This window comes from Zonotrichia leucophrys, chromosome 8 (assembly GCF_028769735.1).
Source record: "Zonotrichia leucophrys gambelii isolate GWCS_2022_RI chromosome 8, RI_Zleu_2.0, whole genome shotgun sequence".
Lineage (NCBI taxonomy): Eukaryota > Metazoa > Chordata > Aves > Passeriformes > Passerellidae > Zonotrichia > Zonotrichia leucophrys.
Genome location: NC_088178.1, coordinates 7,153,238 through 7,179,775, shown reverse-complemented (window position 1 = coordinate 7,179,775; position 26,538 = coordinate 7,153,238). Strand labels below are relative to the sequence as shown.

Below are 26,538 nucleotides of genomic sequence, written 5' to 3'. Positions count from 1 at the left end.
AGCATCAGATGATGCAGAGGTCAAAGTGTGTTTTGGTGGTTGAATAGAAAGATTGGAGTTAAGAGTTGAAATAATCTTCCTGGGAATTATTTGCCTGGGAAATATTTGAAAAGTGAAAAACTGCCATAGATGATTGATAGACTTGGTCCAGTGTAGATTAAGTTTCTGAAATTCATATGAATAATTTGTGTCTGTAATTTTAGATTTCATCTAAATCTCTGTCACTATGCAAAAAACTCTGAATGATAAAAATGCTTAGAAGCATGATAGAGGACTATTTTGCCATGATTTTTAAAGATAGAAAATATTAAAATATGTGAAGTAACATGAACTTAAGCCCAGTAACATACAACAGACAGAAACTGGCAATGGTTACTGGCTAGAAATGGAGAATTTTCAGTAGTAGAAGAACAAGTTCTTTCTTGTGACCCTGTCTAGCAACCTCTGCTGTGAACAGAACTATTGATCCAGGGAGGGTGTTTTGCTCAGAGGCTGGAATTCAGCCTCTCTGTGTGCAGGCAGCTCTGCTCCCAGCCTGCTGCCCAGCAGGGCTCCAGCCAAGTGGAGATGACCTTGCAGTTCAGTCTCTGTTTTCTGACTGATAAATCCAGGCCCAGCCCAGGCACTGGTTTCCCTTTCAGCTGCACATGCACAGGGCCTTCTTCTGCATCATTTCAGAAACGCAGCTCCTCTCTCTCACATTGATCCAGATTTCAGGCCAGCTTTCACTTGCATTTCAACCTTCCTATCATCTGCAGCTGAGTCATCTCCCACGTTTCCTGTAGTCTGGATTAATCCCTTCTTTGGCAGATGGGATTTCCACTCCCACTCTTCCTCCACAGACAACTCCTTGAGCAAGTCATCTTGCTTTTCTGCCTTAGCTTTTCCATCTCTAGCATGGGAATCAGGACGCTTTCCTTCCTTGGACCAATTCTGAGAACAAATCCACTTCTGTCTACAGAATACTGTGATGACTGCCCCTGAAAACTGCAGCGTAATCAGCGTCATCCATAATGTGCTTTCACAAGGGTAGCCACGAATAAAGAAATCCACTGTATTCCTCTTCCCAGCTAACCACACCCTAGGAATGGAGAATTACAGTCACAACTGTATTATTATAGCACAGATGCTGAAGGACAAGTATCAATTTTACCACAGACAGGGACGGTGTGGCAGGAAAAGGACAAAAATGGAATTCTCCATGTGGAGCTGAGGATTTGTGGGGCTCAACCTGAGCCCACAGAGAAGGAGGAGGAAGAGAAGAAGCTTAATGGACCAAGCGGAGACATCTGGTTTCTGGGACAGAAGTAACAGTGATGCAGAATAAAGCTTGGAGAGCCTTTTAGTATCATTGAGGAAACAACCTGAGATTTCAGTAGGCAGCCCTATAAGTGCCCTTCCTCCACAGCCTTGGTCACACGCTGGTGACAGAAAACAATCTCCTGGGGAAATCCACCGGGCTGGAGAGCGCTGAAGTTAATGAAAACATCATCCAGCTCTCCACCTGTCAATATTGACCAAATTGCTGATGATGTTAAATAGACTCCCTCTCATTTGAAATGCAAACAGGTAAATATTAGTGCTACCTCTAATGAGACTTGGAAAATGTACACACCAACCCCTGCTCGTTACCCTTAGGCACAGCCTGGAGGGTACAGAGCAAGGGAGAGGCTGTGCTCTGTCACAGCTCACTTAGACCCAGCTGCAAGAAAGCTAAAAGCAGAAAGAGCACTCAGATTATACTGGACATGAGCTTGTGCATTGGAAATTATTCCAGATTGCTCTGTATTCATGTTTCATCTGTATTTTCTCAGCTCAGAGTAAGGCCTGAACAACTCCTCCTGCAGTCAGAGGTGTGTGAGGACACTGCAGGATGGATGTGCCTGAGGGATCTCCCCGTCCCTCCCTTGGAGAGTGGTACCAAAGGACACCTGAACTCCCTTGGTTTCCAGTAATGCTTCAATTTGTTTTCACAGCCACACCAAACCAAAGAAAACACAGCCCTGCACACCCTTTGTATACATTCCTTGGACTCCTTCTTTGGAGAGTAAATAAAATATTTACAGTCTATAAATCTAGGAAAATCGTTTCTCTTTCAGCAGCAGATTGACTTCCCTGGCCTGCTGCAGGGCAAATTGTGTACCAGTCTCCAACTCATCTCCTTGCCTGCAAGATTTATGTATTTTTGGAGCATCTTGGAAAAGATTCTTGTGATTTACATATGATTTTTTTTGCCAGAGAGGATACTAGGGGCTTGCCCTACAATCAAATCATATTCTGCAACAATTGTTATGAGAGTCTTTTGCAATACAACTTTGTAGGATGCAGACTTTCTTTTACTGGCTTTATTTACATCTGCTGTGTTTTATGGGCTCTGCAGCACTCAGTGATTTCTGAATCACTTGCATTGTTCCTCATACCCTTTTGGCTGAGAGCAGTGCTGGGTTTTACACAGCACTTTACAAGCAGGACTTGCATGTTGAAACAAATCATAATGCTTGGGATTTGTATCCTTAAAGTCCTCTTCAAATACAGCAAAATCCAGCTTTGCACCATTGGGTAGGGAACCAAGAAGAGTTTATTGCTGTTTTAATGGAAATTGAGTGGCCAAAGTGACACAGTGTCCCCACAAACCCAATATGTGCCCAGGTGGGACATCAGTGCTGGCCCCCACCATGCCGAGGGAAGAACAGGCTCCTTTTATTTTGGAAATGGTCAGTCACACTCAAAGGAGACCTAATGCTAATTTGGACCATAGAAACACAACCTTTGGTGTATTTCCATGCAGTCTCAGAAGTTACTGGGCTGATTTCCTCTCTGTCCAACAGCACGAAGTTGGGCGAGGCTGAACCTCCTTCAGTGCTTCTCTGGTTGTACACACAAATACATAACGAGATTATGCATGGTGTGCAGGCTCCTCTCTGGTCACAGTACACAAAATGTAGATAACACTTAATCCAGTTAAATGGAATAAGATTAATGGGGCAGTTATTTTCCAAAAGGAAGTACAGGAGCGCAGGTGGTTGCAGAGATGAATCAAGCAGTCTCATTCCCTAGCTACTGGGATGTGTTTTAGGACATTTAGGAGTCTGATTTGATACTCATTGAAACAAAAACAGAAAAACAGTCACCCTCTGTGTTTTGATAACTGGGATGTGCTCAATCTCTTAGTTACTCTGTTTTTTCCTTCATTTAACTGCTCCACCACCAGCTAAAGTCACAAGCGTGGGCATCTGCTAAAAGAGTAAAATAGGTAAGGCTTCTTCCTCCACCTTTTGCACATTAAATGAACTAATGAAATGCGAGGTCCTGCTCATCCAGACATCTCAAAGCCTGTCATGGAGTAGGCCAGCCTAAGGAAGGTGTTTGAGGGCAGACTGACACCTGCTATGACACCAGATGCCACTGGTGTCAGATGCCTTTAGACCCTGTGTTTACACCTCAGGTTCAATCAGGCTTTGCACACCACTCAGACATATCTGGAAAGGAGATGCACAAGGAACTATGAGAAAGATTTCCAACAAAGCTGATGGGACAGTGTTCTTCCATTTGTGAAAGGCTTTGCTGGACACACACTGGGTACTGAGAGCTGCCTTCCCTTTTTGGTTGAGGGCAGAAGTCACAAATAGCATGAGCTGTAGGTTCAGGTTTGCCCCACACTGGGGCAATGCCAACAGCAGGTCACAGAGGCAAGCACAGCCCCAAGGCCACCAAGGGAGGCAACAACGCTGTGCATTCCCTTACCATAGTTGTGCAAAGGTGGGAAATCTCCCTTTACCATGGCATGGGGGATGAAAATCAAGGGTTTTTAGAAGCCAGATTAAGTGGTCCATCCCTGAACATTAGCAGAGACTTGTTTAAGGATCTTTAAATGTTTTCTTTCCGTGTGGTTCAATCCTACTTTTCTTTAGCATGGCACCTGGGCCTCTGAGTCACAGTGAGCTCCAGAGACTGGCAGATCTTTCCTTCTCTAAAAAGCGCACACACACACACAGACTCAAAACAAACAACAAACCAGTAACAGATGTTTGCATGGTCTCAGATGTAGCATACCCATAAAAAATGACACTGCCACAGTCCTTGGAGGCAAGTTAATATTTAGTTTGGCTTACAGTACCTTCAGACTCCCAGGGCAAGAGTAACCTTAGGGGAGATGCCTCCATAATTTTTGGAGCCTGAAGCACCACATCCCAGCAGCAGCAGACTGCAGATGCTGTTGGAGCTGATGCAGAAGGGTTGCAGCTTTCCTTTCTTCTCCTGTAGCTCTGTCAGTAAGACTTCCATCTCTTACCCCCAGCCAGAAAATGCTGCATTATCTCTGTATTTAGCTGGATCACCTGGGTGGGTGTTAATACACAGTCATGTACCTACCTCCTGCCTCTGCTGTGGCTCAGCAATTTAGGGAAGTTGTTAGTGACCCTCAGCTGGTTTTGTAAAACTACAATTAACATGAACTGTCACAGGCTCAGTCTGTGCAGGAAATGTCTCTCTTTTATTCCTAAGGTCAGATTCCCTTCCAGTCCCCATGGTCACTGGTGATTGACATTCTACTGGGTATCCATTGTCTTTTTGCCATGAAAAGCACCATTTGACCCACAGGCAGACTTGGAAATCTCCTCCTTGCAGAGATGTTTTCTGAAGGGGGTGACAGGAGATTGGCACCCCGCTCAATCCATTTGGGACCCTGCTCAGGGATAAGGGACATCAGTAGATTTTCTCTGCAGTTCTTCAGAGACAGGTTGTACCAAACCAGACTCAGGGAGGGCTGGGCAAGTGGTTCAGCCTTCTCCACATCATCCTGTGAACCTGTCCTGGCTTTCCCCTCAGCTCTCCTTATTGTTCAGCAACAGAAGAAGCTGGTGAGAAGACCCACTTCACAGAGGTCTTTGGACTTCAAAGAAAGAAATATAGTTGAATTTTGTGATAAGAAATAACACAGAACTGCATATTGTTACTGCCTTTCACTGGTTTGATAGTGTCCAGAATGTTTTCATATAATTTTTAACCAAACAGCCTCTCTCTCTCTCTCTGGGATGTATAAATCTTTGAAATGGACATTGAATCAGAATTTCTCAGTCCATAATGGTCTGCATTGTCCAGACATTATGATGGAAAGCACATTTTTCATTCTGCTTAAACATGCATAAATAACACCCATACAATGTGTCATATATGAACACATTTCAATTTAAACACTTATTCTGACTTGTCCCCAAACCAACTAAACTTACCTGGAATGAACTCTTAAGTGAATTGCAACTTTAAATCACCTTGAGTTTCTATTATGACTTAGTGGAATACTTGCCTTTTAATGCCTCCTATTGCCATCCCAGTTCCTCTGTCTGTGTCTAACCTACAGAAATGATAAAGACAAAACTGCTGGCGATACCATTGCTGCCTTTTTGTGAGGAACATCCTTCTCTACTAACTTTTTCTTCCTTCCTCACAGACAGAACCTTTTGAGCAGCCTAGGGAGCAAGGGAGTTTGTTTTGATGATGAATTGAAAACCCTTTTTTCAGTAGGTACTGCTGAAGTGGGAGCACTTTCACAGATCTGCAAGTTGAAAATTACAAGGAGGAAGAAGGATAGATAGACACTAAAAATGTAGGGGAGAAATAAAGGCAAGATTTTTTGATATGTTTATTGAGGGGAAGCTCCCACAAAGGATGAGGAAATTATTGTCTTCCTAAACACCATCAAATTGCTCAAGAGTGGATTCACCTTACATGGCTCAGACACCAGGATGTGGGTGTCTGTGCTCATGCCAGTTATCCCAGCAAAACACAAGGCTCTGGAAGGTCGTTCACTTCATTTCAGCACCAACCAGCCTTTGGAGGTCCTTATTTCCCTTCACTGACTCTAAAGGATCCATGGAGGAGTTGCTGCAGCACAGCTATCTCACCCTGAGATGTCAGGAGAAGGCAGACAACTCCTAACCCACAGCTCTGTATCATCACCTGTATGTAAAAGCTATGATGAAAGTGCATTTGTGATTAATCACATATCCTTACAAGCTGGGGATTTCCATGGAATAGTTCCCTTATGAACCATAACACACATTTCCTGTCAGCTTAATGTTTTTTCCAAAGGTGTGCAGCAACAATTGCTCCAGAAGAGCTCAGTGTTTTGGACCAAGTTACAGTTTCTAAGGGAATCATAACTTTGCCTTGATTTGAATGCAATTAAATTCACTGCCATAATAGCAGCATAATGACAAGAATATTTTTTCTTTATTTCCTCAGCTTGGAAATTAAAAGGGAATAACACACATTGGTGCACAAGGAAATAGACCTTCAATTCCATACAGACAGCAGGATTCTCAAGTAAGTGTGTTCTCCTTTCTGCTACGGAAAGGGATGCAGGAAAACCCAATTATATATTTCCTTTTAATGCCCACATCCTGTGCATGAGAAGGGGGAAGTTGTGCCAGCAGTTAGAACATGGACTCAGCCATGGCTGGTAGCTTTTCTTCTCAGCCCACTCTGGCCTTTAGGCTGCTTATTGAATCCCTGTTTGCCAGCCTGAGATGTTGAGACCTGAGACTTGATCTGATAAAGGCTGTGTACAGGTTTAAGTTTGCACATGGCACACAGTCCCTTGCTGTGATGCTGATAAATGCCCTGGGTAAAGCACAAATGATGACTCCACCCATGTCAGTTCTATTGCTCAAAGCCATCCTTCAACTAGTTATAAACTTAGAATGTTGTTTGTTGGGTTTTTGTTTGTTTGGGATTCTTTTTGTGTATAAAATGCATGAAAAAATCCCCAAATTTTCCATTACTGTTATAGTCACCTGTTTTTGCTTTATGTTCTTGCAAGCAGTGTTTTTATGGGCCCCTGAAAGACCGATTTACATAAAATTTAGCAGTGTTTACCTTCTAATGTAGGAGATACAGTTGAGATCGCAACAAGTAAACTGCTTTTATTGTTATAGGTTTTCTTCTTGTCGCTTAAAACTCTAACTTAAAACTGTGCTTTGACTTAAAGCTGAGTATATTCCTGAGGGAGCTGAGGAGTGGGAGTGGTTCTGTGCTTTGCAAACGGCAGTGCCAGAGAAGAAATCACCAGTGGGCAGCGTCCCTCCCAAAAGGAGATGTGCACCTCTCCCCAGGAGGAGGTAGAACAGCTCACACAAATGCTCTCTGTATCATTTAGTATCAGAATGAGCTGTGCTAAAGCATAAGAGGCTCAAAGAGAAAGTCGTGCAAGCCTAACTGGTACTGAGAAACAAACATGCAGCCTAGAAGAAAATGTTCTTGGCTTTCTTGGTGCTAACTCAGTAAGGAGCAGAAGTCAGCCTGTGCTTTGCATCCAATTCTGCATGTTGAAAGGCAGAGGGACCTTCTGCTGGTGACCTGAACAGGACCCCAGCACCCAATGCTCACCTGCCACTCCTCCCCTGGGTTTTCAGACCATATATTGTCTGTTTAGAGAAATGCCATAATAAAAGGGGAAGGGGTTCTGGTGAACTGGACCTTCAGGCACACAAATAAAAGTTGATCTTGGGAGCTGGATTTGATGGTATTGCTTGATTCTGTGATTCTCTGATCTTCACTGATTTATCTTATTCTAGCACAGGCACATGGCCTGTGATTGCAATCCCAGCACGAAGCACTCTTCAGGCTAAAACCCCAGTGTATGAATTTGGCAGTATCTGTGCTGCATCCAAATGTTGAACAGTTGACAATTAAAGTTCCTGCTTAGTCTTTCCTCTCTCAGCCCTTGCCTGAAATTAACAGACAGTTTTGCTAAACTGTTAATCTGGAATTAGAACCTCAGGATTGGATGCTCTGCCACAGAACTTTTCTTCTTGTTTATACAGCTTCCAAAATGTGGGTGGTTTACTGGAGGGTTTATCTACCTATTTTGTCTTATCTTTCCTAATTGCAAGCTCAGGTATAAACAGAATAATTGAATCTGCAGAGTAAATAAACAAGCACTGCACACAGAACTGGGATCAGTAAAGATTGCCTGAAAACTCCCAGATGTATCTGTAGGTTTCTCCTACAGCTGGGCTTGCTTTGTGCCCAGGGTTTTGATGTAGGCTCTGCTCTGTGATGATGAAGTTGTAAAACAGAAAACTCTGGAGAATTATTCAGCCTTAAGTGACGCAGAATAATCTTTGACTCTTTTAAAGTACTTCATTCTCCTTTTTGCCCTCTGAACAGGTGTAGTGCGGGGTGAGGTGAATGACAGCAGTTCCTACTTCCAAAGACATTATTTATTCAGAAATAATTATTTATTGGTTAAAATGCATTCTCTTATATGCCCAGAATTTGCCGTCCATGTTTTTCTGTATTGCAGATTAACATCCATTTCCATTTTAATAACGACAGTGAATGCAACAAGCAGGGCCAGACTGTGCAAAACAAATGTCTGCTAATTTGTAGTCTTTTAAATATGTAAAGCTAGTCTTTGATGTTAATACACCATTAAAAAAGAGCTGAGAAGCTCACAAGTCTGTTCCTGTGTCACTTGTCAAGCAGCAGAACAGCTCAAAGAGCAACTTGCTGGTTTGCAGCATCAAACTCACCTGAATGACTTCGGCATCCTATAAAAAATGTTGGTACCTGACATCCTAAAATTTTATAGAACATGCAAGATCCATGGGATGAAGCTGCATCTGCAGGGTTCATGCCTTTCTGTGCCTTTTATGCTTTCTCCAGCAGCAACAGCAATGTGGTCCATGTGAGCCTGACTTGGCTTCTCCAGCAGTCCTGGGGGATGGAGGAATAGCCACACCATCCTGGCAGTCAGAGTCCATGCACAGTGACCATACTTTCCTACCCCAGGGACTGTGTTTACAAAAATCCTTGAATATCAACACAGCTAGGAAATAGTTCAATGTTTTGGGACTACAATACTTGAAGGGGAAATGAATTTGTCATTGTGAGGTTTACTATAGCCAGGGTCGAGGTGATAACAATTAATAAAAATCCTTAAACTGTTTCTGGCAGCAGCTTGTGCAGCATTTTAGTTTTCCTTCTGAACTCCTGTTAATTGGGAAAAATGTGCAGCAATTTCACTTATTCTTTTATAAGGTGAGCCATGACTGTTCTCATTTCTCCCATTTCTGAAGGGAAGAGCTTCACTGCAGTATCAGGAAATCATCAGAAAATAAACCAGGGTAACTTAGGCATTTGAAACACTTTTCAGCTAGAAACATAGACAGTTGTGCTGATAGCAGCTACCTGATCCAAAAAATGGTCTATTTTTCACCCATAACAAGTAGGACACAGGTACAATACATATACTTTGGGCATAAACAATGAGCTGCATTCCCATTTTTAGGGGAAGACAGACAGAGTCTCATTAGCTGTATTGATATAACTGAGACAACATGCAAGGCATGCACACACTGATTGCACTGCAGTACTGTGATGAAAGCCAAATCTTTTTTTCCCTCATAAATAGGCCAAATTGGTCCTTCTACACCACTGTTTTACCTGCTATCTTAAGAGGCTTGTTCTTTTCTTTTGGCACAGAGGTGGAGCTGCTTTCAAAAGAAGACAACCAGGTACAAGTCATTGACTTTCCATACTCAAATATATTCCTCATCTTTCATCTTTCCAAGAGTTTTGAGGGGCTTATTATTATAAAAATAATGATAATTTCATCTTTGCGAATATTTGTCTCTGCCTACTTTTAGTCCATGACTCTCCCAGATCTGAGTCAATTCAGTCCCACAGCAGCAGGAGAACTGAAGAAGGAAAGCCAATTCCTGTTCTCATGTACAAGTCAGGATGAAATTTGTCCTCCTCCTGCAGGAACAACCCCCAGCACTTGGTTTTGATGTTAAACCCGTAATTTATTTGTGAGTTAACCAACTAATACCTGGTTTGAGCATCACTAGGCAGAGACAGAGCACAGGCCCAGCTGATGGTACTCTTAGTACCAAAATTGTTCTAGATATCAGAAATTGTTTACACGGTTTATCATTTTTCAGCTTCTAAAAATAGCTCTCCAGTATGCACTGTCTCATCTCAGAAATGAGTAAAACAAACACCAGAAATCAGGGAAATAACTATTTTCTGCTTTTAAACATATTGTTGACTACACGAGAGTGGCAGACAAAGACTCCATCAACAAATTTGTGCATAAGGAAATGGATTTTCATGTAAATAATTATTATGAATGTTAACTAGCTGCACACATCATCAGGAAAACATCAGGGAGGTTTGTTTGTGGAAGCTAAACAAAATATGTTTGCTTCCTGCTGTTCTTTTATGGGTATTTTTATTGGAAGCAGAGTTTATAGAGGCATAGCAATCATATATGTTTCGCTGTAAAAGCACCACTTTTCTTTGGGAACAGTATCAGGCTCTCTGCAGAAAAACAAAGTTGGCCAAACTTCACAGTTATCAACCTAGAGTTGAAAATATTCCCTCTTCTGGAAAGTCTTGATGTTGTTTATGTGCACCTTTCTGGTAGTGATTTCAAGTGCAGCAAAAAATAATTAATTGCTAGAAAGTTGAAGGTAGAAATTACTTCAAATGGGATCTTGCCAAGGATTTGGCAAACAAACTGTTATTTATTTCAGCATTTTCATCCTGGTGAAGGAAAAATGTCCTTAGATGAAAACTTATCTGCCTGGTTTATTGGATGATACTAAAACTGTAAGTGATGAAAAGGATGTAGGCTTGCTGGAATCTTTCTAGTTCACATGGTAGCACTTCCTGGCAGGAATAGTCTGAGACAGCTTTTATAACCCAATCTTCAAACAGGCCTCACCTCCATCTCCAGCTTTTCAGTTGTTTTCATGAAAAACTGTGCCTCTGTGAACAGAAGAACACAGGTTTCCAGTGAAAGTTTGGGTGCATGGTGCCATAGAGCTGATAGGCATTGCATTCCTGGGAAAACAACTTCCATGCTAAGGAAGAGAAGCACTCTGCTGTTCTCCTACCGAGTGGGGCATGGACACCAAAGGCACAGGGGGCTGTGTCTGAGAGCCACATAAATATCCCAGAGGCAGGTGCCAAGAGGATGGTGCCAGACTCTTTTCTGTGGCGCTCAGTGACAGGACAAGGAGCAATGGACAAAAACTAAAGCACAAGTTTAACAACATGGAACCATGGAATATCCAGAGTTGGAAGGACTAACATGGTCATGCAGTGCAGCCCCTGTGCCTGTTCAGACACCCCAACAATCCCACCCTGTGCATCCCTGGGAGCATTGTCCAAACCCTCCTGGAGCTCTGGCAGCCTTGGGGCTGTGCCCATTCCCTGGGGTGCTTGGGCAGTGCCAGCACCCTCTGGGGAAGAACCTTTCCTGATCTCCAGCCTAACCCTGCCCTGACACAGCTCCAGCTGCTCCCTGGGTCCTGTCCATGGGCACAGAGATTGGAGCTTACCCTCCACTTCCATGGGGAAGAACTTCTTTGCATGGAGGGTGGCAGAACCCTGGAACAGCTGTCCAGGGAAGGTGTGGCATCTCCAACTCTGAAATATCCCAAACCCACCTGTTTCACCTGCTCCGGGTTACCCTGCCTTGGGGGAATTTGAACTGCACCATCTCCAGAGGTCCCTCCTTCCCCCACCGATTCCATTATTCCGCATTTGTGCATCGTGACCTCACCGGGCACCTGCTTCCTCCCGGCTCAGAGCCCCTGCCCTGCGACACCGCGGATCCGTGTGCAGGAGGAGCGGTGCCAGCGGTGCCAGTACTCTGGGATGAGCACTCCCGGTACCCCGGGATCCGAGCGCGGGATGGGCACTCGCGGTACCTCCGGGATCCGTGCGCGGGATGGGCACTCCCGGTACCCCGGGATCTGCGCGCGGGATGGGCACTCCCGGTACCCCGCAGCCCGCGGGCGACTCCTCCCCGCGGTGACGGCCCCGCTCCGCCCCGCCCCGCCGGCTCCGCCCCGCCCGCTCCCCGAGAGGCCGCTCGGCTCGGCTCAGCTCGGCTCCGCTCCGCTCCCCGCCGCCGCACACCGCCCGGGAGCCGCAGCCGCCCGCGCCCGCCGCCCGCTCCGGCCCGGGGGAGCCGCTCCGAGCGCGGCTGCCGAGGTGAGCGCCCGGGCCCGGGGCAGCGCGGGTCAGGGGCGGGGTGGAGCCCCCCATCCTCCGCTCCCCTTTCCATTCCCTTATTTCTCGTATGCCGACCCCCCTGGCCGCCGCCTCCGGGCGATGTTTTATTCATGGCCCGGCGGGCTTTGTGCGGAGCGGGCTCGCTGGGAGCGCCGGACCCGCGGCCGCGGCGGGGAAATGGCTGCGGGTGGGCGGCTCGGAGCCCCCCCGGCGCTGCCGGGCCGGGGCCGTTGCCACCGGGGGGCTCGGCTGCGGCTGCACGGCCGGGGCGGGAGCGAGCCCTGCCAGCCGCTCTCCGGCGGGTTTGTACGTATAGCTGCGTGTCCATATCCGTGTCTATTTACGTTCTTTTTCGATGCTCGGCAGCAGAGTATTGCAACACCGGGCGCACCGTGCGCCGGGCGGCACTTACACTATCGCCGAGTTAACTGTAGATGTCAGACTGTGCTTGCTCTGGGGTGATGTCAGATTGGTAATAACGCGCAGAAATGGGGATTCGGTGCGGGCAGAGCGTGATGGAGCCGGCACGGACCCAGCTGGCGCGGACAGAGCCGGCGGAGCCGCTCCGCTCCCGGCGCACGGCCTGCTGCGGGGGCAGTGCCCCGGCGCGGGCGGAGCGTGGGGGCACGGCGATAATTGGCAATTATTTGTGGGGAGCTGCGGACTCGGAGGAGCAGATATTTATGCCTGGAGCGGAGATACTTGGCTGGTTTTGCCTTACAAAGGTATTCAGGCGTGTTTTGGTTAGAGAGTCGGCTGATGCCTGTCTTGTCTGCCAGTTGTGCCATAAGGCAGCCTCCTCGGCTATCATCAGTCCAGAGGAGGAATTCTGTTGTGTGCTGTGCAAAGCTGGCTGTGATCAATAGTCAGTGTAATGTTAGCTCCTGATACCGCCTCTTGATTTCTCCCAAGCTGATCATGGACCAGTGAACTAAAGCTGAGAGATGCTGAAACACATCCCTTACCTTATTCAGTTCCCCATTCGCTTGCCCTTCACTTTCCCTACAACCTGGTTGGTTGAATTTCAGTGGAAAGATTCTGATTCTGGGCCTGTTCAAAGAAATCCGTGTGTTTTGATTTTGCTTGTCTAACTTGCTGTTTAATGATAGCTGTGAGGCTGAAGATCCCTGTGCCCAGGGGCTGTGGGGGTATTTGTCCTTCTGTACAAGTGAAGTTAACTGATACTGCTTGATGCTATTTAACCTTGTATTATCTTAGGTGTCATATGATGAGGCAGCTTGATTTGTTTAAGGCTTTGTGATGATGCAATGCAATAATAATTATAAATCTTCTCATTGTCTGAAGAATCTTTAAATACTACTCTGTCTTGGGTGGTACTTCATGTGTGTTTATTCCCAAGAGGCATGGGCATGGATGAGCAGATGATATTAATCACGTTCATTTCGGGGTGGGAGCAGTTTGGCACAGGTGCTTTAAGTTGTAATTTATGGGTGTGATGTCATGTGCTAGATAAGCTTTCATAGGATCTTGATGTGTAAATTACAGCCTTTGTTTATATACGTGCAATTTCATGTTTTGGAAGTCCACGCTGTGTGGTTTGCTCGCGAGCCTGCGCCGAGCTGTGAGCGAGCTCCAGCAGAATGTGCTTCAGTTGCGCAGTGGAGCTCAGGGCTTGTGAACATTTTGCTTTGCCTTGTGCTCCCAGCCTGCTCCAGGTGTGAATGTGCCCCGTGGCATCTGCATGCTGTGATGTGTCTGGTGGTTGGCTGTGAAAGCAGTGGCCAGGTACTTGGTTTGTTTTCTTCTTTCTCCACGATCTGGTCTGGTCCGTTTTTGAGAAGAAGCAGGGTGCTGAAATTACTGACTTCAACTAATGTGTGCTGGAGAGAGCAGCTTGGTTATTTCAGGCTGCTGTGGTTTGTTATGCAATCAGATTAACAAAGGTTGAAATGATCATTCAGCCTTGGGTAAACACGATCTATAGAACAGCGTGGATTAGGGCAGCTGTTTACATCGGGCAGATCTGCTGCACTTGGTGTGTTGCAAATACTGGGTGGAAACACAATGAGTGGACACAGTAATGTACTAAACAAATTTTCAGCAATCTCTTTGGGATTATGATGTACTTACTATCGATTGTCAGTGCTCCAGGAGCTTCTGCAGTGCCTTAGGTGCTGCCTGCACACATGGGCAAACTTACTTTTGGCTTCATTCAGTTGACAACCCAAGGCCTCGTGGAAATCTTTGTGCACAGCCGCTGGTGCCTGGGGTGCTGTGCAGCCTCTGGGCTACTGCAGTCCAGGGCTTGGGTCAAGCAAGCTGACTGATGCTCAACTGGAAGCTTCTGAACTAAACAAAAAATACAATTCTAGCCATGTTTGCTGAAGCTGGCAGCCCCTCAACTGGTCCATTATTAGTTGGCTGTTTCTTGTCGCTGTTGTGGTGGTGGCATTGCTGCAGGAGAGGTTCTCAGGGCTTGTCTCCCTGAATCTGCTCAGCGAGCAGGCAATGACATGCAGGCATTGCCACCGTGCTGGAGGTGGCAGGAGTTGAGAGGGGAAGGGGCAGGCTGGGATGTGGGGGAAATACCTGGAACGTGGGGAGGAGAGGGAGGTGTTGATCAGCATGGACCTCTCCAAAGGTGTGTGCAGTGCCTTGCTGGGACCCCCATCTGCAGCTGGGCTCCCCTGGGCTCTGCTGCTCCAGGAGGGCAACTTGTTCTGAAAATACAGGATGTGATGGCATTGAATGTTTGGGGGAAAGGAGGAGTAAGCAACTCCTGCAGTCAGTTTTCCAGAGGCCTTTGTGTTGGTGTGGAGCCTGAGCCTTCCAATCTTCCCCTCATTCAGGGAAAGGTAAGGGACCCTCGAGGATGCTGCTTTTCCATCCTCTACTCTAGCAGGGGATGGAACAGAGCTACATTTTGAATACATGCCCAAAAATACTCCAGAGTTTATTATTATTGTTATTTATTTCCTTGCTGGCTGTGTTTAATTCTATATAACCAGGTATGTAATTGCAAAGGGATTTCACAGGCACTTGCAAATGTCTATCACTGTGCCACTGGCTACTCTGTGTGCTGCATAACATTTGTGATAAATGTACCCAGGCACATTTTGGGTACACTGGAATCCCAAGAGGTACTTCAGGGAATAGGTAATGTTATTAAGGCTGTGTTGTAGGATGTTCAGAGGAGGCAGTGTGGAATGTGATATGCAGTCAGTCATGTTAAGGCTATTTCTTTTACTGGTACAAGTTTACTTCAGCTCTGATTTATTAACAGGTTGCTCTCCTGTCATCTTCAATTTTGTGAATGAAGTAAGAGCAGTTAGTCTCTGTCAGACTAGAGGTCTGTCTGGCTCGGTAGCTCCTCTGATGGGACCACTCCCAGGTGCGTAGAAAAACTGGAACAGTGAAGTTCCCCTCCTGCTAAATCCTTGTAGCAGTCACCACCCTAGGAAACCTTTGGGGTGGCAGCTCCAAGGAGGAATTAAACTGTGTTTAATAGCTGCTGATGGATTGTCTTCTCTAAAAAAATGTCTTAATTAGTTTTGAAAAACTTCATGACATTAGTGTTCACAACCTCCTGTGCTGGGGAACCCAGTCTGAAAAGGATTTTTTATTTTCATTTTACAGTTTTGTCTGAATTCTAGAAGAATATATTTCTTTTTATATTTTCACACAGAAATTAACTCTATGTGGGGATGCTAAGTGATCTTAGAAGGTGAGTGAAGATGACTGCTTTATATTTGCGGTGAGGTATAATCCCAGCCCTATTTGCAGTCACATTTCATGCATAGGTACCATTATGGCTGTCAGATTTAGGTGACTGCATGCAAAAAATGTTCAAATACAAGAAGTGATTTCTGCAGCTGTGCATCCTTGACATAGATTGGGGTGAGTCTCGACTCAGAAATGCTCAGATGACAAAAGAGTTGCTGCAAGCCCAGGAGCGACTTCAGCAACCTTGTTGGAAGATTTACCAAAGTAAATCTTAGCAAGGGATCTGGTGCCACATTTTAGGACATGAGTGAGAATGCAGAGAACAGAATTTAATAGTTGTATTAAAGAGCTTGAAGCTAAGTAATACAGATTCCACTAAGTGCTGCATGATGCAGAAAAAGCAGTAACTCAGTCTCTGAACTGTTCTATAGGTTGGCTTCCACCACACCATCCTCTAACATTTCAAGAGTAGATGGGTGGTAACAAAGTTGTGGTTTAAATTCCACTTTTTCTTTGTGTGGCACAGAAGCAGAATCCCTTGGCTGTTAATTGACCTACAGTATTTATTTTTGTGCTTGTGGTTCAGGAGTCTGTCTGAGTTGCAGGAGTCCTCTGGGTCACAGACTTCTGGATACTGGTGGCAAAGTTGTGTTTGGCTTATTAAAATAAGCTCTTCAAAGGTTGGTAATTTATTCAGAATCATACAAAGGGTATCCTGAGCTGGAAGGGACCCATCAGGAGCATGGAGTCCAACCCTGTCCCTGCACAGATACCCCTCCAGTCCCTGTGCATCCCTGGGAGCCTTGTTCAAACCCTCCTGGAGCTCTGGCAGCCTTGGGGCTATGCCCATTCCCTGGGAAGCTTGGGCAGTGCCCTTATTGTGGTGGCTTCTGAAATCCCATTGATAAAAAAGGGTAGAATTTTCATGTTTCTAAAGCAAATATAAATTCTTGATCTTGTCATTTCTACTACTTTTCCACCCTTAAGCCTGTAAACTTATGATTAAAGTGGGTGGAATTTCAGCCTGATGGTTTATGGGGTGGGATAATGGTAGAGACTGACCAGACAAATGTTTTGTTTTAAAAATAGAGAGGCTTACATAATGATGCTATACACAACAACAGTGTATGGATATGGATAAGATCTCTGGAGCAGTGTTAATCCAACAGCATCCCTTGCCTACATGTCTGCTGTTCCTTGCTTGAAAGGAAGGTAATTCTGGAGAGAAGAGATGCCAGAGCCAAGTGATTTAACTGCAGTATTGATCCAATCCTGAGCAGACTTTAGGCAAGGCTCTGGGTTAGAAGTTTGGAGAAACAGGTTTTTAAACCATTGTGAGCTCCTAATTTGTCACCTGAATGACAGAAAATGATTCTTCCTCTTTTTTTTTTTTTGTGGAGCCCTGTCTGTCTCTTGGTGTTTTGAGTTGTTTACAGAGATTCATGTCTTAATGTGTGGCATGTGCTTAGGAAATCTGAGGCCCTGTTTTGGAGAATAAAGAAAACCAAACCAGTGAATGTTTCTGAAAGCATCAGGATGGGCTTACAGACTTTCCTCTTGCTATGAAAGTGGCCTCAGTTTCTTCTCCTTCTGTCTCTGTATCTCTAGGAGAAAGGCACTGGCTTTATCTGTCAAGTTTGGAAAAAGATAAAGAGCAAGTTCACTTGAGATATGTATTTAATAGGGAAAATTTCCCAGGATCTATATATACAGGTGGGCATTTTCCCAAAAGTGTGTTAGGTGTTGAGGCCATGAAAATGTTGCTGCTAACCAAAATTCTAGCCCTGAATGTATCTATAAATACCATAGCCTCACCCCTTTGGCTCTGTGAAATTATATGTAGCTGGAATAATTTCATACATCAGGACATAAAAGGACCTTGGTGAACTTGTGCTTTTATAATAAACAAGAAGAAGTTTATCTAGGTTGCCCAGTTTATTCACACAAAGACAGCTCTTTACTCGGGGAGGGGGAGGTACTTACCGCTTAGACTTTCCTCCTTAGGATTTTTATCTCTTCCTGTCCCAAGATTTTATTAATAAAAGCAAAACAACTTTAATGTTTATGCATTTGGACAGACAGAGCTCTGCGTTTTGGAGTCATGGCTAATTAGATTTGTGGAGCCTGTGCAGTTTTGGATATTGGGCAGGGAGGTTGTTTTTGCAGGAAGACACAGAGGAAGGAACGCGTTGCTTGTGTTCCCTTTCTTACAGTGGCAGCAGCACTTTCCATGCCCTGTGCACTTTCATGATGTCGGTGTGCTGTTCCTGGGGAAGCAGGCTTGGTGAGGTTCACCTCTGTGTTTGAAGAATTCCTTTTAAATTGCTATTCAGTAAAGCTCTGAGTAGCAGACATTTGCACTTCTCCAGTGGAAAACAGTCTGAGGGAAGAATCGGCTGGTAAACCAAAACAAATGCTGTCTTTCTAAGGGCTGGCAATGGGCTGTAAGCCCATTCTGCTTCAACTTGGAGGGATGACTAAGATGTTTCTCTGCTCTGGCAATATCCACTTAGGATCCTGCTGCTTCATTTCATATACAGGCCTGCTCACTCCAGCTGCATCTTGAAGGAAGCACAGCTGACGTGCAGCAAATGCACTGCCAGGCTGACTGCAGTAAATGCACTGGCAGTGTGCAGGAGCTGCTCTTTTGTTAGCAGTGCCTGTGCCCAGCTCCAGGGCGTTCTCTGAGCTGGGCTGTTTCAGGCTGTGGTTTGGGCTGCTGAGCATGGCCAGCCATGTGATGCTGAAGGACAGACTGCTGCTCCTCTCCTCCCAGTGCAGCCTATGTGCGTGCAGTAGTTGTGGTCTGGTGGATGCCCAGGGGCTCAGCTTTCCCTTCTGAGCCTTTATTTTTTGCAGGAATCCGAAATAGCGGAGCTGAAGCTGCTGAATAAGCCAGACTGAATCCAGAGGAGCAGATCTGGCTCTCCCCTTCGTCTGCCACAGAAATGTGGAGAGGAGAAACTCCTGCGAATACTTCAGGGATTTGTTTGATTAGTGGGTGAAGGGAAAGCCAGCCAGGGTTTTCTAATCCCATCTCTATTCTTTTTACCATTTGAAACTCTAATGGATATAATTGTTTTTTCTTATGATTTATGTTATTAAATTGCTCCCTAGTTTTCAGGTGTGGGAGTCTATCAGCCAGGGCTGCTGAAATTAAAATCAAGACCTCATGATGAACAAGCTCCTGAGATGATCTTGTTTAATAGTAAGAGGGAGCTGTATTCTTTCTGCTTTGGTCATGTTGGATAAGGTGTTACCTTTGAGATTAAAAAGTCCTGATGCTCATGGGAGGAGGGGGAGCGCTTCCTTCTTTTGTCTCCAGGATTGCAGCAGAGATGCTAATTAAGTACCTAACAAATTGGATTTGGGCAAGTTTGCCTTTGCTATGGCAGTGAAAATGTTTTGTTTGGTAGAGCTGCGCAAATTACACCGGCAGGCATTCACACAGAGATAAATCAGCCCCTGGCTGCCCCAAATCTTCCTGCTTCAGTCGGCAGGAACATGCCAGAGGAGCTTTGGGGATGGCAGGAGTCAGTGAGCATGTTCTGGAGCAGATTGTGTAGGGGCACAGCCCCGAGCAAAGACGTCACAGCGAGGAGTGACTGTGCTGCCAGCACAGAGAGCCTCTGTCAGCAGGACAGGCAGCTCCAAATGGGGGGCTGCTCTGCTGCTCTTCCCCAACAACAGGGCTCGGAGCTGGGTTTTCCTGGAACTACCATTCTGAGCTGTTTTCTGGAAAATCAGATATTAAAACGTGGAATAAGAGACCTCAGGCTCAGTAACGACGTTTAGGAGAATAAGGAACGCTCAGCCTCGTGAAGCTGCATTTAGTTGTACATTTATTTGGGGATTTTTTACAAGCATAATGGAAAATTATGCACTCGACTCTTCTCAGAGTTGCTGTGGGATTCAGGGGACCTAATTTCCCTAAGACTATGAAAATCCCAGGCTTTGCCATGTAATTTTTGTTTGCCTTTACACTTCTGCGCTCGTCTTTGAGCCTTCTTTCATCCACAGCAAACGCTTGGGTGCCGCAACAGAAATGGTTTGAAAGTCAATGATTTGAGAGAAAAAGGGCTGGAGCTTCTTAGATGTCTGGGGACTGGATGAAGTAGGATTAATCTGGCATTAAGACAGAAATTTGTGAGAGAAGCGTGGTCAAGTGACTGGCTGGAGAGAGGGGGGATTCATGAAGTCAAAGTCACTTCTTCAGCCAAAGGGGGGATCAGGCTGGTACATTTCTGACAGGGTGTTTTGCCTGGCCTTTCCCACAGACTCTGGGTAGCTGTCACCTACTTTCTCTGTAATTATTTGGCATTCTGAGAGATCATGCCTTAAAAAAAGACTCTCAGAGCGAGCAGCTTTCCAGAAGGTCATTGGAAATTTAATGCTACAGTGTAATGAGGTTTGTGAGTTACCTGTAACACAAATAACAGTGCTGACGAGTTGCTTTTCAATTATTAATTCTTGTACAGTAAGCTGTGGCCATTAAGATGGGTTGTCTATGCAAAGTGGTTCCATAAAATGCAAATTATTAGCTTCTATGTGGGTCAGAAAACATTGCATACTTGGTGTAACTTGTAGTTAAATAGGCTCCTTTGCTAAGCAAATAATTTAAGCACTGGTTACTCTCAGCATCGTCAAAAACATACATGAGTTCTTGCTGAGTGTAAATAAAAGGGTTTCAGCTTTGAATGATGACTGCAGGATTTGGCTTAAAAGCTATTTTTGGGCCACGGGCACAGCCCAAAGCCGGGGGACGTATGTGGCTCTGCTCCTGGAATGGCGTCAGGATGGAGGATGACTAAGTCACCCCTGCAACTTCCTGCTTGCTCCAGAAAGGTGGTGATTTATTGCAGCTCTGTGTCAGCAGTAAGTCGCTGTCCACCCGCGCTGATTCAGCCACCCAACTTAGCTGGGAGTTAGGGCTGTGCCCCGGCTCCTTCCACCCAGCAGCTGCCGGGTGGGGACAAGGCCATCGCCCTTCCTGCCCCGTGTCCGTAGGGCCAGCCAGGCCCTGACTCCTGTCCTGGTGCAAATGCGGGACTGGGATGGTGTTCCTGCCCACTGAGGGAAGACTGGCTGGGCAAAGCCTCAGGGCCTTGGGTTTCTGAAGGTGCTGAGGTTGAAGCAGTAGCAAATGTGGCTCCTTCCCACCCCGCAGCTGCCAGGCTAGGGACAAGGCCATTGCCCTTCCTGTCCCATGTCTGTCAGTGCCAACCATACCCTGATTCCTGTCCTGGTGCAGACATGGGATTGGGATGGTGTTCCTGCCCAGGCAGGGAAGATTGGCTGGGCAAAGCCTCAGGGCTTTGGGCTTCTGAAGGTGCTGATGTTGAAGCAATAGCAAATGTGGCTGCTCCCAACCCAGCAGCTGCCAAGCTGGGAATGAGGCCATCACCCTTTCTGCCCTATGTCCGAGCGCCAGCCAGGCCCTGACTCCTGTCCTGGTGCAGATGTAGGATTGGGATGGTGTTCCTGCCCACTGAGGGAAGATTGGCCGGGCAAAGCCTCAAGGCTTTGGGTTTCTGAAGGTTCTGAGGTTGAAGCAATAGCAAATGTGGCTCTCTCCTGGCTCCTTCCCACCTAGCAGCTGCCGGGGTGGGGACAAGGCCATTGCCCTTCCTCCCCCGTGTCCATCAGGGCCAACCAGGCCCTGACTCCTGTCTTGGTGCAGACATGGGATTGAGTTGGTGTTCCTGCCTAGTCAGGGAAGATGGGCCGGGCAAAGCCTCGAGGCTTTGGGCTTCTGAAGGTGCTGATGTTGAAGCAATAGCAAATGTGGCAGAATCAGCACATAGTGATGTTGCTGCTTGGGGAAAAATTGTTCCAAACCCTTCCAGGCCCTGCCCTGGCTTTCCTTTGTAGGCAGAACAGGTTGGGCAGCAGCACAGGGCTAGGGAGGCTACACAAAACAAGGGGAGTTCACTGAAGATGTTCATTAGATGTAACATGTTGAGGGCTCCTGTTTTTCTGAGGTTTACAATGCCTCTAGTGCATAAGGACAGATTTCTCTGCTCCTGTTGTAGATGAGTAAGGCAAGTAATTGTTCTACTGCTACCTTTTCCCTCCTACCTGCCCTCCAAAACAAACCCAAGGTGCAAACCCCCACCAGTCTAAAGACCTGGTTTTGAAATAAAACACTTCATTTGTGGTACAGGAATGATCTGGCTGTGATGAAGACTGATGGCAATGCCTCCTCTCTTCTCTTCCACCCTGCTCTCCCAAGAGCTGCTGCTATCCTGGGAAAGCACATGAAGAACCCACTTGCTCGCTCTTGTCGTCACAGCCCTTATCTCTTTAGTGGAGTGTAAATAACCAGGATAATTGTTGTGTTCCTGTATGTTTTATGCGCTAAGCCAAATGCAGAAGAAACAACTCTTTTCTGGGGCGTTTTTGCATCATCCTGTGCTTTGAAAAGGCACAAGCAGGCTGTTGTTGGCCACAATCAGCATCAGCTGCTTCCCGAGGTGTCGCTGGCCAAGGCAAGTTTTGATGCAATCCTGGAAAGAGGCAGAGGTGGGAGGGAAGATCCCAGGTGAATTAACTGTGCCATAAGGATAAGGAAATTATCCCCCAAAATCTCTGAGCTTTCCTAGAGTATGAGGTCAGCTCTGCTTTTGATCTTGGTTGTGACTGAATATCCTCAGGAATAAAAACTGCAGGTAAGAATGGAGGCAGCTCTGAAGACTTTTGGTTTTCTGTTTCATGGTTGCTACCTGGTGAATGGTGCTGTCTGGTTTGCTGATGGATTCTTTTAATTGGTAACCTCTCTGCTTTCTTAAGTGTTCAATTTCCCATTCTTCTTTTCCTCATCTATAATTTTCCATTCCTTACCTGCTACCATCTCCCCTGACGTGTCATAAACATGCCTGAATTTTTGTGTTGAAATGGTTTTATTGCTTTCAAAAATAATAAGTGTGACTGGGTGTAAAAGTGAAAGTAGCGTGTGAGCTTCAGCTGCTACTTCAGTGCCAGTGAAACCAAACTCTGTGAGCTAGCACCCATATCCATAAGGTTTTTTCCAGGTGCAGACTGAGCTGTGGTGCTGACTGTGGGAATGCTGACCAGTGTTGAGGGGGAAGAACCCCAGCACTGGAGGAGTGCAGGGACCTTTCTGTATCATCAGACTGCAGGACTGGTTCTGGGCCTTGATTTAAATGGCAAAGGAGTGATGGAAAGCAGAAGATGGGAATGACTTTGGCCCTTAAGGTACAGTATGTCTGTTGGTGGTAAGGGTTGGAAGCTGTCTCCAGTCTCCTGTTCCTCATCCCTACCTGGTCATTAGCCACCAGGCTGAGTAGGTTGAAAGATTCGAGGTGCTCTAGAACTAAGTTTAAAACTGATGGAAATTACCGTGGGCTCAGGGGCAGTGCCTTGGACCTTCAGTTGTTTGTGATTACCTGGAAATGAGGGAGTGCTGTGTGCATCTGTCTTTGGCAGTTCCCCTGGTTTCTCTCCTGTTTGCTGCTTTGTTCTAGGGAAAACTGAGGAAAAAAGAGAACAAGCATGCACTGATAAAAGAGCTTCAAAGCCTGTGATAAGGGGGAGAACATATATGTGCTTCCAGATATTGCTGGAATAGGAGAAAAACAACATGGGATAGGGAATGGTGCTCTGGGATGGGAGTTGGGAGACCACAGCTTGTTTTCCTGGGGGCTGGGGAGCTGCTGTGGTGGGAGTTGCCCAGCCAGGCTCTCTGCAGCCACAACAGTGTCTTTGTGGTAAGGCTCTAAGCTTGTTCTGTGCTTTGCTATCACAGAAATAAAAACTGATTCATTTTCTTGCTTTTGAAGTGTTTTTGTTTGGGTTTTTTGATCCAGAGTAAAATCTGGATTATTTTTCAAAATCCTTTGATTAACTTGAACCTCAGTATCTTAATTCTGTTCTCATTATAGATTTGCTTGTCAAATACTATTTTTAAGGTCAAAATTACGACAGAGTATTTCTTCTTGCAGTGTATGACAAGTACTAATGCTCAGAGTGCAATCCTGGGGCTGGGGTGCGCATCCTTATTTCCTGATGTTTTCTGAAGCTTCACCTGCCTCCGCAGGGCGAAGGCAGTGCTGATGGACTGTGAGGTTGCATTGCTAATAACTGTAAACAGCAATTCTGACTCACTGGTCCTGGAAGACAGAAGTACAGTCATATATTGTGGCTATGTTAATTTGTTTACAAATAGGAAAATTTGTATAGATGAAGTTTAGCACATGTATTTCTGGTTGCTCTCTTTAGAAGGTGTATGGCTGCCCTGAACATCTGGTGTTTGGTTGTCCCCAAACTTCAGCTCCCACCACCCTTCTGCAGTCCCTACCTACCTCATACAGACTGGAATCTTTGGGTACCTTGGGCTTAGCATGCATTAAAAATAAACTTCTAGGAAGAAGTTCAGATTAATGGTTGGCCACCATGATGCCCAGCAAAGATTTCCCAGATGTTCATAGCATGGCCTGGGTTGGAAGGCACCTTAAAGATTATATCATTCCAACCCCTGGAATGACAGGGACACCTTCTGCTAGACCAGGTTGCTCCAAGCCTCATCTGGCCTGGCCTTGGGTATTTCATTTTGGCTGACTCTTCATTTTGGGGTTAAGGCAGAGCCTGAGCATGTTGTGTTTGGGTTGTCACCATCCAGAGCTGGTGTCAGTAACCAGAAAAATGACAGGGAGAGTGGGAGTATAATGTTCATAAATGTAATGAACAAGGAGGTTGCAAGGTGGAGTGCTAAGATGGAATGTGAAGAGCTAAACAGCTGATGGCATGAGGCTGGAAACGTGAGCAGGAGAAACTGAGGCACGGCCTAGCAAAGCCAGAAGGAGGCACTTGGTGTTGGAAAGGACATTGTGTAAGGGCTCACGTGTGCTTTGCATTGCTGTCTCAAGGTGTGTGGTCAGGGGCAGAAATGATCAAGTGCTTCTTTCTCCTATCCTTTTTATGGCGTCTGTTGTGAATGAAAACTTTCTGAGTGAGTGCTCAGGGCCAGAGCTGATTTCTGTAGGCTGCCATGGCTTTGTGTTGCTTTTCTTCATAGTGCACCCGTCTCTTCTAATGGGTGACATAGAGTTGGGCTGGATCCAGACAGAAAATTTGTCACTGGAATCATGCTGAACAGCACCACTAGGTATGGGTGAGGCAGAAGAGGAAAGATTCAGTCAGGATTTTTCTTCAATTCTGCAATACTAAAGATCAGCCAAAAAGCTTGTAAATATTCCAGTTGTGAACTGCAGTGATTCTGCTTAATGTGCTTTACTGATCTTCCTGTCATCTCTTCTGTAGGGAAATGTTAATATTCCACTTAGGAGCAGTATTTCTTTTGATCTCTGACTGCACCCCTTGTTTGTTCCCTAAACCATCTCTCTTTCTACCACAAACCACTTAGATAACTGGTGTTACAGCAAAATAATCACCACTTGTGTTAGTTCCCTGATTCTCAGTGGTGCTACTTTGTATTCTGGGATTTGATTGCAAGACAGACAAGTAGATAAGTAAGTAAAAGGCAAAGCAACAGCAGCAAGAAGAAAAAGAAACTGCATTTGATTAAAATCCATTTTACTGTGGTTCCTTAACTGTAGCTAATTGAGTGTGTGTTTTTGGGGGAGAGATGAGGGTATAGGTGAAATTTAATGGATAAGCTCACTTGTTAAACTTGGGATGGGGCTGATGGAAGAAATCAGTGTCATTGTGGGCACACTGTTGGGAAAGGGGAATACAGAGATTTGTGATTCCAGTAGCTTTGCCTGGTTAAAGGCTCTGCTCTGTAGATGGAGGCTTTGGTATTTCTGTTTTTTGTCCCCCCCCCCGTGCTGTGTGGTGTTGCAGTGACCTGCAAAAGCCAGAGCAGCACCAATTCTCCTGCAGTTTCATGTTGCCACTTGTGCTGGCACACAGGATGTTTGCCAGGAGAGGTCCTGGCAGGACACCAAGGAACAAGAGCTGGCTTGTCAGCAGAGGTAGTGGAGGGAAGGCACAGAGGTAAGGGAGGTGCAGCAGGGCCTGGTGTCCAGGACAAAGAGCTCCAGGGCTGGTTTTGGGCAGGGAACCTCATGTGTGTGCTATCTGCAAAGTCTTAGGCAACCTAAAGTTGCTTTCATGTTTATAGACTTAATGATTTGTTTTGTTGAAACTCCCTTAATTTAGTCTCTTTGAAGCCAGTACAAAAATTCATTTACTTTCAGAGTTGGTCACTTTTTTAAAGATTGCATTTTTCCTCATGTTTTCTGCTACTCAACTATGCACAGCCAATCAGAATGTTTTTAGTCCTACTATAATTTGTATGGTAAATAAGCAGTTTATTCTATTCTGCATCAGATTCCAGTATAAAATGGCTGAAGTGATTGGGCAGTGACCCTAATAACAAAGGGTTTGCCATGTCCAGTCTGCTGAAGTGCTTCTGTGCAGATGTGGGAGCAGGGATGGTAGGAATGTACCTATTCCTCCAGAGCAACTGTAATAAAAGGTGCAAGTGTCCCTAACTGAAGGTATATTTGTAGCATTGATAATAATCTATATTGTAGCTTTTAAGCACAATTTTGGAGTTATTAAAGTTTAAAAAGATCTCTGAGATTGAGTCCTGCTGTTCCCCCAGCACTGCCAAGCCCACCACTAACCCATGCACCCAAGGGCCACATCTGCATGTCTTGTGAATGCCCCCAGGGATGGTGACTCCATCCCTGCCCTGGGCAGCCTGTTCCAGGGCCTGACTGCCCTTTGAATGAAGAAATTTCCCTGATATTCAATCCAGTATTCCCAATCTAAACCGTCCCTGGCACAGTTTGAGGCCATTTTTTCTTGTCCCATCCCTGTTCCCTGGGATCAGAGCCC

General features: G+C 45.8%; 1 protein-coding gene across 2 annotated transcripts in view; it reads left to right on the top strand.

The window, feature by feature from the left end:
* Positions 1-11,866: 11,866 nt before the first annotated feature.
* C8H1orf21 (chromosome 8 C1orf21 homolog) overlaps positions 11,867-26,538 on the top strand; it is a 100,369-nt gene continuing 85,697 nt past the window's right edge. The window contains exon 1 of one of the 2 annotated variants that reach the window (XM_064720324.1): positions 11,867-12,009. The gene's annotated coding sequence lies outside the window, so the exon portion shown is untranslated. Of the gene's footprint in view, positions 12,010-12,626; positions 12,756-26,538 lie in introns of those variants that run through there. The other variant, XM_064720325.1, reaches the window with a different exon arrangement.